The sequence below is a fragment of the Toxorhynchites rutilus genome, chromosome 1, assembly GCF_029784135.1.
Source record: "Toxorhynchites rutilus septentrionalis strain SRP chromosome 1, ASM2978413v1, whole genome shotgun sequence".
Classification (NCBI taxonomy): Eukaryota; Metazoa; Arthropoda; class Insecta; order Diptera; family Culicidae; genus Toxorhynchites; species Toxorhynchites rutilus.
Window position 1 is genome coordinate 62125586 of NC_073744.1, and position 18514 is coordinate 62144099.

An 18514-nucleotide genomic window follows, 5' to 3' on the forward strand; every position below is an offset into this window, starting at 1 on the left:
GGCATCTTTACTGATTCAGAATCTGTTCGTTTTTTTTTTTGTTTCAAATAATCAGAAGAGCTGGAGTCGTGTACGCCATGGCACGATTTTTTTAACCCTCTCACTTCATCAAATTGTAACAATTCTATTCGGGACTACCTTGATGCAACAATTCTTTACTAGTAGAACACATTTGTGAAAAAATCATATCCACAACGGTCGTCACCACAAAATGGCGATGTATATTTTTCTTCAAAACCCTATCACTATGGGTATCAAATGAAATGTCTTGACTAGTAGAACACAGTTATTTGTAAAAAATCAAAATCCAAAACGGCCGCCGCCACAAAATTTAAAGAAAAAGTAGAATGGTTCAAATGTAGAGAAATGTACAAATGACACAGAAATTTAGAAAAAAATTAAAAAAGAAAAATAAACTTTTTATCACGTTGATCCGGATTTCCGGATACGGATCAGCTGCGCTTTTCATTCAGTCCGCATCAAGAGCTTTTGCACTATATCAGTGTCGGTGCCGGCTTCCAAAAATATTTATAGTATTAGAAGATAACAGTCGGAAATTCGACTATAAATTAGTCACGTATCGTAAAACATTCGAAAACAAACCATGGTTTTTTTTTATTTCCTGTCCCAGTGGTCAACGTCTTTCTAACGAAAAGCTCAATGTCAGTCCCTAGAGACCGACACGGGGCTCAACATGTTAAGTTAAACTGTTTCATTGTGATGAAACATATAAATAATACAGATAATGTACTAAAAGATAACAATAATCAAACAAGTAGAAGTTAGCAGTCATATGGAGCGCGGTCATCAGTGTGCGAGGAGTTCGATGCATTGGTTGACAATCTTCAAGCCTTACATGACCCAGAAGCTGATGCAGTAGTTAAGCAGGACAAATATTTAGCTGAACCACATTTGGAAAGAATAAGCGACCCTCTGCTTGGGAGAAATGAAAGAATCTTTATTCATCCTCGTCTCGGTGAAATCGTTCTGAAAAGAACGCTGGAATGCAGCGACTTCATTGCCATGTGAGAGACAGAGGAAGACGGAAAAGACTCTCATCACATAAAATCGAAAAGGTTATGATTATAAACAAAAATATGCAATGATCAATTTATTAGAGAAAACCTAGCATAAAGTAATATTTTTTTCACTAATTAATGATCTAAACTTTATTTTTCAAGTCTTCCTTCCGTGCATATCCGAAAAAATCGTTTCTTCAAAAAAGACATCCAGCCGCTCAAATGATCCGGCTTGTTTCCAAGAACGAGCGGCTCTGAGCGGCTCACTGAAATGAACCGATTTCCCATCCCTACTGTTGCTGGACATCACGATTAAGGTTCCGACATCATATAGAAATTTCACTAACATTATTTTCACTATAAAGAAATGGTGATGATGATGATGATGACCCACCTCATATCCCTACAAAGGTTTGAACTGGCCGATATGTCTAATAGATAATATCAATGTTTAACCCAATCAAGAGAACAGTATTATACAACCAAAATCAAAGCGAATCTGTTACAGGCATGAATTTCTATCAATCGAACGTTATAAATAGGCAAAAACTGCAAAAGAAAAACAATGGTCCTATCTGTATCGACATTAACATAATAATAATCTCAACTTCAGGCCCAAAGTTTTTTTTTCAAGGCATGTCACGAAAATTTCCAACCCGGGAAGATCCTTGACAGATTGGGAATTGAACCCAATATCTAAAAATGTCTACTTAGAACATGATAGAGATCTGCCACAATTAAGAAATACTCGATATAACCATCCGATAAAACGATAGTTTACGACAATTCTGATTGAGCTATCGCCATTCCAGTTTCCACTTCAGACCCCACATAAAAATTTCATTAGGTATCAGTTTTCTGCCAGTGTTCACTTAACATAATCCAGGCCCATCAAACGCGCCTCAAACTTCCAAACATTAACAAAACAAACAAAAAAAAATCATCATCATCAGTACGAACATGGTAGTTAAACCTGTAAATGGATTTTATAAATTTTAATCAATTGAAAACATAAATTAATTATTTAGAAAAAAAAATTAATAAAACCAGTTTACAAAACAGATTTTACGTGTGAAATACACATTTTCTTAAACTCTGCCATTGTTGCCGCACGTTTAATTTCTCTGGGCATCGAATTGAAAAAAAATATACGAATTCTGCGACCTACTAAACATAAAGTTGGGTGTTCTTGCATCATCCGCGTTTCTTGTATTGTATCTATGAGCATCACTTCCTCTTTCAATTCGATCACACAAATATCGAGGCAGCATATTGTTTGAAATTTTGAAGATGAACACCATTGTCAAGTAATAGATTCTCTGCTTCACAGATAGCCACTGTAGCGTGTCCAACATCAAACTAGAGGATGTGTATCTACTACATCTTAAAATCAAACGCATTACTTTATTTTGTAATCACGTTAGTTGTGCAATCACGTTAGTTGTGTATTATTTGCAAGGAATAGGATCGACGAGCAAAAATCTATGTGCGGCGAAATCAATGATTTACACAATTTAATTCTACTGTTTATTGTCAACTCTTTCTTCAAACGACACAAAACGCCGTACTTCTTTGCAATCCTTTTGATGACATTATTAATGTGAGACTTGAAGGTTAACTTGTCATCAATAATAACTCCTAAGTATTAGATTTCTTTTACGCGTTCTAATGTCTCACCAACTATTTCAAAATTTACATCAATACTGAAGTTTGCTGCAGAAATGAGCATGTATTTTGTTTTGCCAACATTTAACTTTAATTGTTTAAATTTAAGCCACTGAGCCAGATAATGCAAATATTCGTCTATGTGATCCGCGGTTTCCTTCATATCCTTAGCTGCGATGAACAGGACAGTATGATCCGCGAACAAATTAATGTCACAGTATCGTAAAACTCGTCGCAGATCATTTATGTAAAAAATAAACAAAACGGGCCCTAAGACACTTCCCTGCGGCACCCCGAGTGAGTTGCCGATGGGATCGGAAAAAGAATCACTAAAACGAGTCTTTTGAGTTCTGTCGCACAAAAAGCTTTCGAACCATTTGTACGACATTCCTACAATTCCATTGCGCTCCAATGTTTGTAACAATACGGGCCTAGAAATTGTTTCAAAAGCGCGTTTAAGATCCAGAAATACCGCAAATATAGTGTCTTTCGTCTCGATATTCTCTTTCCATTTTGCTAATACCAGATTCAGCGCGGTTTTTAAGGATTTAAGAACTGGACCTTCCCATATCCAAACGACGTGGTTCCCAAATTTTGCGAGGATCTGGACATCTGGTTTACACGAAGAAGGCAAAGAAACCAAACCTCACCCCAAGGCACATTAAGGTGAAGGTGGAAGCTAGCCACAAATGGCTGCCACAATGGCGCTCATTTCTTTCATCTCCCTCTCTCACCCCTCGCCCGAAAATCAATAATTTTGCGGAACAGTGTGAAGAAAATGATCGTTTTCGCACACTTCCCATCAAGTAATATCAACCAAACTCTAATCGATTACTCACAAGATATTAAATTTTCATCAGCTGTCGCACTGTATAGTGAAAAACGTCGGAAAACTCGAGCAAGTGCTCTGAAAATTAGATTTTCATTTTTCAATCTTCGGCCATGGTTTTGTTTGTATAGGTGAAAGCATCGTTATTTTTTCAACACTGGTGCCAGACAACATCATCGAAACAGCTATCAAAACCACTCAATAAAATGTTATTCCTGAGTCATAGCGTTTCATGTCATGAGAATCAATAGCATAAAATTGTGTTAATATCAATACAATAATTATTTTTACGTTTAATGGGTCTATAATGTAAGTTTTAGCAACTTTAACATTGGGTAAGAAAATTGTATTGCAAAGCTCGGAACACTGCCACGGCTGCCTATGCTTTCAAAAACAATAAACGGAAAAGTATTACATTCAATCAAAATGCCTCGGCCAACGAAGAGAAGGGTTAAGGCTCTCCAACGTGAATGTGTGAAAACAATACGACCAACGAAAGAAAATATTAAGGAATGATCAGCATCGAGTTACTATGCGGAAGAACATGTTAATATCAAAAGAGCCCCAATTCGCATGTGTTATAAATTTGCTCATGTTACGCTCGCGTATAGTTAGAATTTTAGTTCATATGCAAATGCACCTTCTATATATATTTATGTTTGCAATTGTTCATCGGAACATATCTTTCATACATTTAACTTCAGTATTGAATTGTAATTTTTTTTGACGTAGGACTACGTCTTTCATTTCTATACCGGGGTGTAAAATCAAAGTTTCGAAAACGAAAGCGTTACGCCGGAGACCGAGATTTTGAGTGTTAATAGCTCCTAAACAACTGAACGAAATGGTATGATAAACACTTCATTCGAAAGATAAAATGTCTACGCGTTCTATACTTGTTACTTTCTGATCCAAAAACTTGTTTCAATAGTCTTAAATTTGCTTTCAAAATAGGCTATTGAAATCACCAATCGGTATATAAGCGAGCGCCGCTCGGAAATCCACTCAGTTCTAATTGAACAGCGATTGGAGCATGTTGTCGCTGTTGTGAAGCTCTTCATTTATCATGAAAGCGCGGATGAACGGTGTCACCAAGAGCCTGTTTGTGCACCTTAGGCCAGAAGGGAATCCATCAGGAGGAGATTGATGCTACAAACGGTTCCCCGGGAAGATCTCGAAGCAGCCGCTACACACACACACATACACGCACGGAATTCTTTCCGTTTGGATCGAGAAAGATCCGGAAAATAATCTGCCAGTTCCTCTAGGAATTTAAAAATACATTCATGTGAAAGAGTTTATTTGAATGTTTTCTATCCATGTAACACTGTGACCAAATATGTTTCAATCAAGTGCTATTAACAGATGGTTATCGAGTTAGCATTAACCACTGGTGGGCTTCCAGTATCGAGGAAAATGTGGAAATATCTAATCGTTACTGAAAATAATCTGCCAGTTCCTCTGGGAATTTAAAATTACATTCATATGAAAGAGTTTATTTTAATGTTTTCTATCCATGTAACACTGTGACCAAATACATTAGGTTTTGTGATTTTTCAATCAATCGCAATCAACAGGATAGCTTCTGAAGATTATTCTTCCCCATCAGTAGGATATTTCCGTATCCAATATTGGATGCATAAAACCTTGTGCCTCCAACGTAACGCTCTCGTTTTCGAAGTTCTCCAAATATTCATTCATTCAGAATGAATTCAGATTCAACTTCATACAAATGATCTCTAAATCAACGATAGTCCTACGTCACCCTTGCGGTTATACCATAGATATAACCCACTTCCTGTTTTTTTCAAATGTATTCAAAGACCCGTGACAATGAAGCGCCACACAGTCAGTAAGTGAATTGATCTATTTACGTGTGCTTTGCTCTTCTCTCACAAACACTTTTAACCCATTTTTTACACGTGGGTTTACCTATACTACTACAATGGCTAGCTTCCACCTTCACCTTAAAGCAAGATTGGATTTCGCTAAACAGCACATGGATTGGAAGGCAGAGTGGGATGAAGTGATCTTTTCCGACGAGAAAAAGTTCAATCTTGATGGTCCCGACTGCTGCGCGTATTATTGGCATGATCTACGAAAAAATCCCGAAGTGAAGTTGAGCAGGAATTTTGGTGGTGGAAGTCTCATGGTGTGGGCTGCGTTTTCAAGAAAAGGGAAGACTCCTATCGCCACTATTTCGACAAGGATGAACTCCGACAACTATGTAGAGCTACTGGACAGTGTTTTGGTGCCATTTACAGAAGACATTATGGACGACAACTTCATCTTCCAGCAGGATAATGCTGCCATTCACGTAAGCAAGAAATCATTGTCATGGTTTTCCGAAAGAAACATTCAGGTTATGGACTGGCCAGCTCGTAGCCCGGATCTCAATCCCATCGAGAATCTCTGGGGAATTCTGGCAAGGCGAGTCTACAGTGGTGGACGGCAATTTGCAACAGTTCGTGAGTTGGAGAGATGTGTAAGGGACGAGTGGAATAAAATTCCACATGAAATGTTGGATAATCTGATTGAGTCAATGCCAAACCGTGTCTATGAAACTATGCTGAAAAATGGTAAACCAACCAAATATTGAATGCTGCCATTTTCATGTATAAATCGTTCTTTGAGAATAAAGTCTGATGTGCGCTTATAAGAATTTCTACCTTGAAAACACGTTTTTCTCATTCTGAATAACTGTTGAGAATAGGATTGGGACTTTTCTTGGCAAGATAAACTTGATGTTCAAAGGTCATTTAAATCCCATGAAAATATTTTGGAAATATATATCTAGTTAATCTTACAGCCAAAATATACATGTGCGCTTATAGGAATTTCTCGCACTGTATAGTTTTTCATGTAGAATCGCATGAGGAATTCATTTTTCATGTTGCTTTTCCTCAATGGTTACGATTTCACGCAGCAAAAAAATTTCAAAAATTCATATCTCTATTTTGGTGAGTTCACTACGGTACACTGTACGTCTAACTTTGTTAATCAAGTACAAAAAATACATAAACTATGTTAAATGGGGTGTTTGAGGATATAAAAGTTTTAATATTAAATTTATTTTTTTAAAGATTTTTTCAAACATCATATCCTCATTGGACATCTGCATTTTGAGTTACGATTTTTTTAAAGAAAGATTAATGATTTTGAATACGCCCTTTTGAAAAATCAGTCGTAATTTTGATTGGTTATATGATAATGATAATTGTGATTTTCGGTAGCATGGCGTGAAATTGCTCTATGCTGTTCGAGCGATAGATCTACTTGTGTAAATACAAGCCAGTGGGATATGGTTTTATGTAATACAAGCGAAGAATTAGACCTACAGGTGCCGTGGTCTAGCCGTAATCTTTTCTCCACACCGACAAAAAGATATTGCCATTGTAAACAACAAGGTTCCTACAAATCAAAACCGATTCCAAACGTCAGTCGGCTAAAAACTTCTTCCAGCATTTGTGTTGTTGCCTAATGAAATGATTTTTCGTTTTCACGCCAGCAAACAAAAACCGCAATAACCATCCATCCGCCGGATGAAGAACTGCCAACCGCGAGGTGCCACGTGAAAGGAGAGCGTGATAAAATTTATTCACTTTTTTCCCGTCATCGTAAATAACGGAATTATTTATGCCTTCACATTTTCCCAGCTGTTCGAGCGGCTTCGGCGGTGAAATTTCGGTCGCAGCGTGAGGTGTGTCCGCCCCGTGTTGTTCGGGACGAGCGAACTCCGGCGGAGATGGTTCTTCGCGTTTTTTTATTGAAGTTCGAGAGCATACGTCATGTTTTATGTTGGTTGGAACTACGTTCTGTCTGTCTGTCGGAGGGTTCAACTAATTTACGCCTTCTCGCGTCCAATGAATCCTACCGCCTTCAAACGATCTATTGCGATTGATTGCAGTGCGGTGGTGGTGATGAGACACTCGAACCGCAATAGTTCAAAATTGTGGAGTGCCAAACATAACCCGGTGTGGGTCACGCTGGGGTGGAATTAAAATTCAAAACACGCCGGGAAAGACATTAAAAGACAAGAGGGTGTCATTATTCTGTCTGGGTGTGTGTACCTAAAGCGGGTACGTGTGTTTTGGGTCCGTTTTCATGTGATTTTAATTTGATCTGATCATTATTTCGAGATTTATAGCGACCGACTCCCAGAAGTGCGAACCTGCATAAACGTTGCACTTTGGCGCTGCGACAGAATCACTATGAGCAGGAGCGAGTGGATGAATGAATCTGGAGAAAGAGACGAGAAAAAAATGGAAGAAAGAAGCTCAAAAACACTCACAAAACTCACAAGACGATCGAAATGTGAGCTGAAACTTAATTGATTTTTTTTTTCTGAAGAAAGGCAGACGAAAGAAACGGCAAATAAAATGTTGTTTTTATCCACAGTTTCAAGGGTGGGAGAGCAAGATACCTTGAACTTCGAGCTTTTATGTGTTGATTAAGTGACCTATGGTGTGAATGGGCGGTATGCTTGCTTCCTGTCGACTCTTCGGAGTTGTGCTGAAGAAGAGATGAGAGTTCTACGGCTACATGTTCGCACATTTTATGTGCGGTCTCAGGTTTTCAACCGTTTTTTTAGCTATTCCATCAAATGGCCATATGATCAGCCTTACCACAGAAACATAATGCCATACGGCAGCGAAAACCCGTGCTGGGCTCCGTCAACGATGGAACTCCCTGGGCTCTAATACAGACAGGCAAATACTGTCGAGACTCGTGTTTGATGTCAGCAGCACAGAAGAAGCTGTTAGAGATGTTCGATTCGTCGTAACAAATGACGACGGCGCTCGCTGCGCGCCCCCTAGTCCGAGGAAAGAGAAGCGCCAAAGACGGAAAAATTATTCCATTAGAGAAGTGGGCACGGTGCAGATAATTATCCACCAATTTGAGACGGCTGATGCTGCTGCTGTTGCTGCTACTCTTACTACCTCTACCGGAAAACTTGATGAAGGAGGATTAGCAAAGCGCCTCCGAGGGCGGAAATTAGAAACGAGCTAATCTCTTGTAAAACTGAACGTTTTTGCTCGTTGGTGATCTTTGATAATTCGCGCGGTGATTTCGAAGAGACTAGGAATAGAGGCTTCAAAAGGGAGACAATGTGAAGAAGTTGGTGAAAATAATTGCATGCAACGCTATTATCAACCTAAACTCGATAGCCTGGCTTGGTGAAAAACGTGTGAATTTAGTTTGGTTAATTGTATTATTTACACTAACTGCTCATTGAATTTGATCACATCACATCAGTGTTTGTGGGGTTAATTGGAGAAACTATATACCTTGGATTCAACGTAATAATCGAAGCGTTTTAGGTCACAAAAAAAGTAATTGACAGCTTTTCGACATAGGTCCACGTCTTCCTGGGAAAAGAGAAAGAAATAAATTTATTAGAAAGATTTCACATTTTGATGACATATTTTAAACGTTTATGATTCAATTTGTTGCGGATGGCTTTTTGTTAACCTACTCTACGATCAGAAAGTACCAGGAATTTTTAAATAAAACAAAATAGAGTTGAATTTCAGGCAAATTTATTTGATCTCCTTCAAAATATGATCCACCTGAATCAACATACCTGTGCCAAAGCTTGACCCAGTCATCCATGCATCCCTGGTAGCCGGCGAAGGGATGGCTTTTAGTTCCCTCGTAGCATTCTTTTCGATCTCCTTGATCGACTGAAATCTCTTTCTACGAAGTGGCAACTTCAACTTGGGGAACAAAAAAAAGTCGCACGAGGCCATATCAGGTGAATACGTTGCTTGCTTGATGGTATTTACTTGATGTTTGGTCAAATAATTCAGTACAATTCGGGCTCGGTACGATGGCGAGTTATTATCATGAAATATCCAAGAATTGGCGACGGACAGGCAAACACTAATGATCGTATGGCACTACAACCTGACAGATGTACGTCTTAAGGTTGTACCAACATAAGAAAAAATAAATGAACCGGTTACCGCATGTACGGTACATATAAATAAAAAAAAAACGGTACTTTCTGAACATAGTGTACAGTCACCACCAAAATGGAGTTCCCACTTTTCTGGTAATCACATTTCACCTCTGAATTCATTGGAAAACTCATAAACCCCTTCGCGTACGATTTAAATTTTTGAAACAACCGACCAAATGCAAACGCTTCGATGGCTCACGCATTGAGTTATTTCACTTCTCTGCTGAGCGTCTTAGCGCCTTGTGATATGACGCATCACGAGAGAAAAACACTCGATGTTGTACGTTTTGGCACAATCATTTCACATCGAGTGAGACTCGATGTTGAACGTCAAGGGTTAAATTGTATTGATATTTTTGCTAAGCGTGATAATGTTATTCTTTTTAAGATACATGTGCATTTTGGCAATTATTGATAGAAATTTTTGGAAATTTTTTTGACGTCATTGATGTCTACGTCTTTCAGGAAGGGTGCTAAATCAGAAAACAGGTCACGTTTTTATGAAATAAAGTTATCGTTAATAACTATTCTCACTGTGAACGAATTCTCATGATTTGCATACCAAGAGAATCGGAAATTCTCTAAGATTTGTTTGATATGCTATATCATACAATTCTTCAATCTCTAAATGGTTAAAATTCATGAAAACTGGAAGAATTTCGTTTTTCCCATATATTTGTTCTGCCGATTTGTGTGCAAATCATACCCGTATTTCGAATACTTATAATTCGAACAATTCTTAATAGATCGGAGAGATGTTTGCATCAATTTATGGGAAATATTTCTATGCGTCTACCACAATTAACAAAATGTTATTTTTCATGCAAGTCGGGGGTATTTTTGTTCCCACCGAACTGTGTTTCCCTAACACGGACTTCAAAATTCATGTGCCTGGGGGAATCCGCTTTGCAAATACATGCAAGTCGGGGGTATTTTTTGGCGTTGAGTTCTTTTGTACTCGCTTGTCGTTGTACAGACCGGAATATGCTTGCCTTAAACGTACTTTCAAACTGAAAAGCTTGGGAAAATCTTCATTTCAGGTACTAGAGGTGAATGAAGTTTCGTGGTTGGAGAACTACGTAAACATGAGAAGTGCAATAATTTCAGAGGGAAATGTAAAATACAATGATCGTTTGACAATTCTTCCGTTCATATATTTTGGTAGTCCTAGGCATTATATCAAACATAAAAGGACGTTCATCAAATTTATTTGTGGGGGTCTCCGTAGCCACTTTGGTTGCGCGTAGAAAGCGATCGATCATGAGTTCAAAACTCAGGGCCCTCATTGACCATCTTTGTGTTGTTACAGAATAACTACGTCCACGCAACAATCATCAGCAATGGATATCGATCCACGGTCGAAATAAGATCGATTCATCCATACAACTGCTCTGCTGTGCAAGACACATCGGGCTGCTGTTCTATAATTAACTCAACAATGATCAATCAACTGTCTCTGCTGTCCGGTCTAACTGAATGATGGAAGAACAGAAGGAAAACTCTTACGCCTAAATGACTACTGTGTAAATGTGTACCATATGCAATGGTATAGAAGGGAATACTCTAACGTCGAGAAATGGCAACTGTGTATGTGCTAATTATAGATATGATAAACAAGTGACATGTACACGATTAAAATTCGGCTCTGTTACTGCTAAAATGCTAATAAGCCTAAAATAAACAAAAGGGACAAACAAAAATATTTGTAACGATGAACATGATATATTGCAAAAATTTCGATGCATTCTAAAATAATATTCGAAGTTTTAAACAAGTGGATTGCATAATATGATCGCGTTCTGCGTTCTGCATTCTACGTCGAAAATGCGATCGTGTCCTAGATTCAACCCCTTACAATTTTTTTTTAAATGATAAGTCTTGTAAAATTGGTGTGACATAAAAAAGTGCCCACATAAAAATATTTCATGTTCATGCAATTTTCTCATTGAGTAACCCTCGTTTTTTATTGTTTTGACATTTCCAAGTGTTTGTTGATCTCGGATAATACGACGGCAACTAAAACTTTTCCCTTTCAGATCTGAAAACTTGTTATACGAGAAAAGTGAATCACATCGTAAGATTGGTGAAAAGTATGGATGCAGCAAAACAGCGGTAACCATACTTGGGACAAAGTTCAAAACCTATGGTTTAGTAGCTGATCGTCCAAGCAAGGGGAAGGAAGCGTAGAATAGATTCCGGAACCGATACGAGAATTCGAGAAATTCAGAAAAATTCGAAGATTACCCTCAGGAAGATCAAGGAAGCGATCCAACAACCGATTGCCGAACACGGTATTTCATAGAATCAATTGACGATGATTAATTGATGATTCATTTCTGCCCTCGTAAAAGAATACACAAACTGATCGTATGTCGTAATTCGTTTCATGTCAATGCATTGTAAATGTATCTAGAACGCTATTCCGTTGGCCTTTTTTGTAATTCACATTGCAATTCATTGCATCGAGTATAGAACGAAACAGAATGTTTGCCTTCCCTTTTTTTGGTGGATTGTAGCCTTGAAAAGGGCTTTTGACAAAAATTTCTTTTCAGCTGCTCTTCGATCTCTCGCCGAAGCTCGTCCAGCAAACGATGTTCACCAATCAAGCACCCCACAAAAAAGTTTTCCTCAGCAGAGATCCACTATTTATACTCTAGCAAATATTCCCCCTTCGTTGCTCGTCGATAAGTTGCTCGTTATTGACGGCACGGGTAGGTAAGCACACAAATGAGCATAACAAATGTATGGAAAAATGGAAATACTTCTAGTTTTCATCAATTTAAACCATTTACACATCTGGGGATTGTAATGTATATCATAGCAAAGAAATCTTAGGGAATCTCCGATTCGTTTGGTGGATAAATCGTCAAAATCCATTCGCGGCAACAAATGTTATTAACGTTAACTTTATTTAATAAAAACGTGACTTGTTTTCTGATTTGGCACCCTTAATGAAAAACGTAGTTCTACGTTAAAACAACGACAGCATACGGAGATGACTTCTCCGTTCACACAGCTAATGTTCACACTACAACACACTCCATTTCCAAAAACTAGTGGTAGATTATATCTATAATAGAACCGCAAGGTAGACGTAGGACTACGATTGGTTAGTAAATATTTATTTGAAGTTGCATCTGAATCAATTCTCAACGAATGGATGAATGGATATTTAAAATATTTGCTGATCGTTCTTCTCGTAAGTGGATAAGAATAAGTGTTGAATTATAATTGATACAGGGAAATACATAAAATTCAACTCTTTTGAACTTGGTCGTGGTTCAGAACAGGATCGAGGGGTTTGTGTGGCTGTGTAAAAACAACTGAAGATGATTGATTCATTCTTGTTATCGTGAGAAGAATGTACGACATTTGTGTCCTTGTTGCCAGTATGTATTTCTTCTTCTAGACATTTGCTTCTGCCACAGGCGATTTTATATTTGTTCCACCACCACCATTATAAATCTTTGACAACGTAATCGCAATCGTACAAAAACACTATGTACCTAATGGTATGAAAACCAATAATGTTCGGAACCCATAAGAGCTTCCGCACGAATCTACCTCAATCTTTTATTATCGTTCGATTAACCACTTAACATTAACCTAACCAGAATGATCCTTTTTCAGCACACTCCTTTCCATACCCTGATTCTATATCGAACCCTGTCGCAATTCAGCGTTCCACCATAATCTCCGGTGGACAAATTCGTGAAAATTGGATTATCGATTGGAATGTCAACAAACTCTAACAAGCCCAAAAAATCACAGAAGCTCTCCCCCAGCAAACGAATTAGAAAACATTAAATTGCTCAAATCACTTGGGATATCTGTTTAGAGTGAATCGAACTATTGCATTGAATTGTATACAAATGACTCATTAGTAAATGGTTTGGAGGCCTTGAAAAGCGCCATATGTTTATGGAATGGATTTATTTTTGTTCTTGCGAGAACATGTTGACCATATGTCGAAATGTGTGTCCTTATCGTCATCGCACTCAATGCATCTCCTCTTCCAGACACACTGCCACCTGCTGCCTGTGCAGCCACAGGGGATTTTCATCTGTATCTGTACCATCGCCGCCATTACGTTACTTTGTACTGAATCGGGTTACGGTTCTCCTCTGCCAGGAAAATTAACAGTTCTCCTTTCAGATCCCACGAAAATTGAAACTCGTTTGCCGACTCAGTTGACGATTTTGGCGCTGTAGCTATGTTGATGTTATCGTGCTGATTTATAAAGACTTTAAATTTTAAACAGTCCATTTGTCTCTAGTTTTGAGAAAAGTCCTTGGGGACAACCTCAACTAAACTTCTCTCGATGCCTTGAGAAAGGCAGATTTCATTCCTGCTCGCGTTCTCCGACAAACGCCGACAAGTGGCGCCACGACTATGTTCTCGGTCCTTCAGTTCTGCTTTGCTTCCCGGTTAGAAAATGGATGATCGGTTCGGGAAGGAGCGAGTGAAATTTATTCGATTTGGCTGGCTGTAGATTCACACAGAGGTGGGGCTTGCGATGCAATTTTTCGCTCCTTTTCATTGTAAAGGGTGTGTCACATCAAATTGCATCACGGAAAAACGCTGGGCCTGCGTACATACAAGGTTCAGAAGGCTCCTAACCGCGACAAAAGGCAAAACATGGTGGGGAAGACGCGAGCCCGGAAGCTGTACACCGAAATGCTGACGAAGCCGCATTGCCTGGTAATGGACGACGAAACCTACGTCAAAGCGGACTTTCGTCAGCTGCCGGGCCTGTTGTTCTTCTCCGCAGAGGACAGACTCAGCGTTCCGGAGGAGATTCGCAAGCAGAAACTATCCAAGTTTGCCAAAAAGTATATGGTGTGGCAAGCGATCTGCTCTTGCGGAAAGCGGAGCGCCCCCTTCGTGATGACCGGCACGGTAAACGGGCAGGTTTACCTTAAGGAGCGCCTACAGAAGCGCTTACTACCACTATTGAAGCAGTACGAGGGCCCGACCTTCTTCTGGCCGGATCTCGCTTCGTGCCACTATTCAAAGGACGTGTTGGAGTGGTACGAAGCCAACGGGGTCACCTTCGTGCCAAAGGAAATGAACCCGCCCAACGCGCCGGAGCTTCGCCCAATAGAGAAATATTGGGCGATTATGAAGCAGGCCCTCCGGAAGAACCCAAAAGTTGTCAAATCGAAGGCGGACTACAAGAGAAAATGGATTTCTGTTCAAAAAAAAAACTATAACCTGACGTTGTACAGAACCTTATGGACGGGGTAAAGAGGAAGGTGCGAGCATACGGGCTTAGGCTCGAAGAATGAATAAAAAGAAAATGCCAAAAGTTGTTTAATAGTTTTTATTTTACTGTCTAAAATTTTCAAAAGGATCGGTCTACTGGGCGAATTTCTACAGCGTTTTTTCCGTGATGCAATTTGATGTGACACACCCTTTATTGAGCAAATTCGTCGTATCCTGATGCTGTTGGTATATACGCACGATCGCGTTTCAATAGTAAGTGCGTCTGCACGGCGAGTTGAGATTGCTCGGAGATCTTCACAAACTGGCCAAATTTTGAGAAATACTCACTTCGGTATACCAAATCGATTTAAAATCATGCTCTTCTAGATTCCGTATCGAGAGATACGTTCAGACACTAAAACTATTCCATTTGTTTAAACTTCAGAGTTGATCAATGGTGCCAGTCTCTAAAAATTACCCTGAGACACCAAGAAAAGCAACACCCACCATCACCGCATGATTGCATACTAAAAGCCGTATAATTGAAATGTTTTGTTTTAGACGATCCTTCTAAATTTCAGATGACATATTCCCGTCATGATTCATACCGGGCAACAGTAGTGGCTTAAATGTCAAACTACAAGAGACAGAGCTAGCAAACGCATCGACGGTTAATCTCAATCTCGAAAAAAAACGAAATAAGATCTATCCAATCTCGGTCACTTATGCATTAGCTGGTATTACCGCACAGCTGACCAGACTGTAACAAACGGGTATAATATTTCTCGATCGTTCACGACCGGTCGCGCACTATATATGTAAACGCACATGTCAATGGCGTCAGTGCAGGAGAGCAGATCGGAAAAAAAATCTTCGATAAGTCCGTCATACCGTTCCAAGGTTCCCGGGGCCGCGATTCTCCGACATGAATACAAATTGAAGCCAGCCAAACGACCGGATTAGTTTCAATTACAGACGCCGAGCCAATTATCATATTATGCCATTTACGTGCACACCCAATCTCCGATCGTCCAATCCGCGGGAGAGGAGGGAAGGGGGGGATCGTCAGCACAGATGTCAGCTGGCGCTCCGGCGGATGATGTTTTTATTAGCGTGTTCCTTTTGGTACCACCCGAAGGGGTCTATTACGACGCGTACCGTTAGGCTTGGCCGGGTCCTATCCGAGCTCGCGGTGCGGTTTTACTTTTGGTGGTTACACCAACGAATCTTCAACGACATCATTGACCCAGCGGCGCGAAGCGAACGCATCGGACCGTGGCTAATCACGGCTGGGCCATCTACTTCAATCACCCACTAGCCAGCCAATTACCTAACACAATGCGTACTTTACGGTGTCTCGAGTCCACCAGCAACGAAAAATAAAAGTGTGTTGTGTCATAGATCTCCCCCAGCGATGAGCGTTGTGGGCTTTTTGGGTGATGTATTGGGGGAAAAAAAACTTGACCTTTTTGAGATGCTTTTGGACCATCGCATGAAGCGTGTGCAAATAATGAGATGTGCTATTTCGAAAAGTTGCAATCCATCGGACGTTTATTGCTGGGTTTCGCATAGCGAAACAGAAGCGAAGCTACCAGTTCTTCAAACCATGTGCTCGGATCTTCGCCAGATAGACCGAGAGATTATAGCTTCGTTCAAAATTGACCTTTCGCTGGTGCGCATGGGTGTCAGCATTAGTGTTATGATGCGGTGTAATAAAAGTGTTACTGAAATACTAAAGGTTGGATGTTTTAATTGAGAGGGTATGAATTTGTTAGGAAACTACGATCTACGCGGCTGCTGGATACAGCGATGTAACGAGAATAGACCACATATGCATTAATTTATTATGCCAATGCTTCTCGTTCAAACCGAATGATTCAGAACGAATTGGAGAAGTAAATGCACAGGACCTATTAACAAATAGCATATTATAGTGGTGCACCATATTGAGGGCTGTTTGAGTTGCTGAGGTCCATAGTTGAAAATGTTTTGTCTGACTTTCAGCACTATTCCGCGAAACGTCTGGCTAGTTCACCGCGAATAACGAAAATCGCAGATAATGCAATAAAGGACTGAAAATGAGCTCCAAACACGAAAAAAGATATTTCAGCATGAAAACTATGTTTTATCAATACAGAAATCATTAAACTATCCATCTACAAGGTCGTGTACACGAGTGGTCAAATAATGTGAAAGCCATGATTAAAACAAAAGTGCATGAACCTATCACTCACTGACGAATTCCGGGAAGGCCTACGAATTCACTATGGAACACGGCTGTCGCGCATAATCCGCGGATAATCGGGGTTCCCCTGTATTTTTGCCTGACGAGTAACAGTGCTCTTGTGACACTGGTGCAACAATAAATGCCGAAAAGAAAATCAGCTCTGTGATGCTAATAATCTATCACCGCAATAAATTTATGTTCATTAGTGTTATCACGAAGCAACAGCAACAAGTGATTAAAATACTCCAAAAATAGTTGCTGAAAATACAATTGAAGACTAAAGGCAGAATTCCATCTATTCAACATGCTATATGCTACAAATCAATGTTCCTTGCGGTGTGTGTATACAACGACATATACAACAATAATGGAGCAACTACGTCATTTATTGGCGACTAGCTGACCCGGCAAACTTCGTCCCGCCCAAAAATTGTTTTTTGTTATCAATACCTTCAAGCATTCACGTTTTCTTACTATGAGCAAGTTCATGGATCCAATCGCAGAACTATTCATTGATTGATCTTCTGATCGACCCCGTTGAATTTACCTTTTGCATCATTATAATATCAGATTATTTTCAGACACAATTCTCGTTCAAAATTTTTCAACCACTTGCAAATAACATGTTTCTCCGTTACATGGAATAAATGGTTTATACAGAACATATGATAGTATAAAGACAGCCCTAAATCGGACAATCTATTCCCCTCAGAAAGGAAGAGGAGTGTTGAACCACTTTAGAAATGTTTCTTGCCCCTTAAAACCTCCGCATGCCAAATTTGGTTCAGTTTCCTTGATTAGTTCTGGAAATATTCAGAAATGTATGCTTCATTTGTGGTGCACCCGTGGCCGAGTGGTTGCCGTCTCACATTGTCATGCCGGGTGTTCGGGTTCGATGCCCGTTCTGGCCGAGGGATTTTTCGTCAAAGAAATTTCCTTCGACTTGCATGGGGTCACGCGTATTCTAGAGCTTGCCCCTCGGAATACATTCATGGCGTGTTATTTGGCTTAAGAAATCTCTACTATGTATTAATAAATGACGCTAGTTAATGCATACGTTGAGACGGAAAAAGTTCCACGGGGAACGTTAACGCCATTCAATAAGATGCTTCATTTGTATGGCAGTCCCCCCCCCCCCCCTCAGAGAGAGGGAAGGAGTGTCTATTCACCATGAAAACGTTTCGTGTCCTCTAAAACATTCGCATGACAAATTTGGCTCCATTTGCTTGATTAGTTTTCAAATTATGCAGAAATTTGTCTTTCATTTGTATCGCAGCTCCCCTTAGAGAGGGGTTGGAGTGTCTCACCACCGTAAAAACATTTATTGCTCCCTAAAACCTCCACATGCCAAATTTGGTTTAATTTGCTTGAATAATTCTCGAGTAATGCAGAAATTTGTGTTTCATTTGTATGGCAGCCCCCCCTTAGAGAGGGGGGTGGATAGTCTAACCATCATAGAGACATTTATTGCACCCTAAAATCTTCACAAGCCAAATTTCGTTTCATTTGCTTGATTAATTCTCGAGTAATGCAGAAATTTGTGTTTCATTTGTATGACAGCCCCCCCCCTTAGAGAGGGGGGTGGATAGTCTAACCATCATAGAAAC

The 18514-nt window shown here is 39.7% G+C and overlaps 1 protein-coding gene across 5 annotated transcripts in view; it reads right to left on the minus strand.

Annotated features, from left to right (window-relative positions):
- Window positions 1–18514, minus strand: part of LOC129763196 (band 4.1-like protein 4) — a 518162-nt gene that overhangs the window by 366452 nt on the left and 133196 nt on the right. For 4 of the 5 annotated variants that reach the window (XM_055762029.1, XM_055762030.1, XM_055762031.1 and 1 more), the window contains exon 2: window positions 8802–8882. The gene's annotated coding sequence lies outside the window, so the exon portion shown is untranslated. The remainder of the gene's footprint in view (window positions 1–8801; window positions 8883–18514) is intronic. The other variant, XM_055762028.1, reaches the window with a different exon arrangement.